This window comes from Myotis nattereri, assembly GCF_964212035.1.
Source record: "Myotis nattereri genome assembly, chromosome: 2".
Classification (NCBI taxonomy): Eukaryota; Metazoa; Chordata; class Mammalia; order Chiroptera; family Vespertilionidae; genus Myotis; species Myotis nattereri.
Window position 1 is genome coordinate 17722047 of NC_138076.1, and position 600 is coordinate 17722646.

Consider the following 600-nt stretch of genomic DNA (forward strand, 5'->3'; position numbering starts at 1 on the left):
GGCCCCGGCCCCGGCCCCGCCGCCGCCCGCCCCCCTCCCCACCCCCGCCCGCCCCCGGCCCCGGCGCCGCTCCCCGCCCCGGCCGCCGCCGCCAGCTCCCAGCGGGAGAGGAAGGAGCCGGGGAGCGCAGCCAAGGGCCCCGCGCCCCGGCCAAGCCCAGCGGACGCCTCCGGGCGCGCGGCCTCCAAGGGACCCTCAGTCGTCCTCGCCCGCCGGCCGCGCGCCCCGGAGTCGGTGAAGGGCGAGAGGAAGTGGGACGGCGCGGCGCGGGGCTTCGGCGCACCTCCCGCCGGACCTGGCCGCTCGCCTGCTCCCGCCCGGGGCCTCTCCCGGTCCCTCCCCCTTCTCTCTGGCCCTTTCTCTCCCCTCCCACCCGCTCTCCGTCACCGCCCGGGCATTTCCGCCGGGAAAAGGCGCGGGGTGGCGCCGCCGGGGCCAAGGGCGCGCGGAGGGCTGCAGCGCCCCCGTGTGGCTCGGCGGAGAAACGGGCCGAAAGGGCCGAGGAGCGCGCCGCTTCCTCCCTCTTCCCTTCTCCATCCCTCCCCAGCCCTCCTGGTTCTTTCTTTGCATCCCTTTTTCTGGGAACCTTGTCCCCACCTT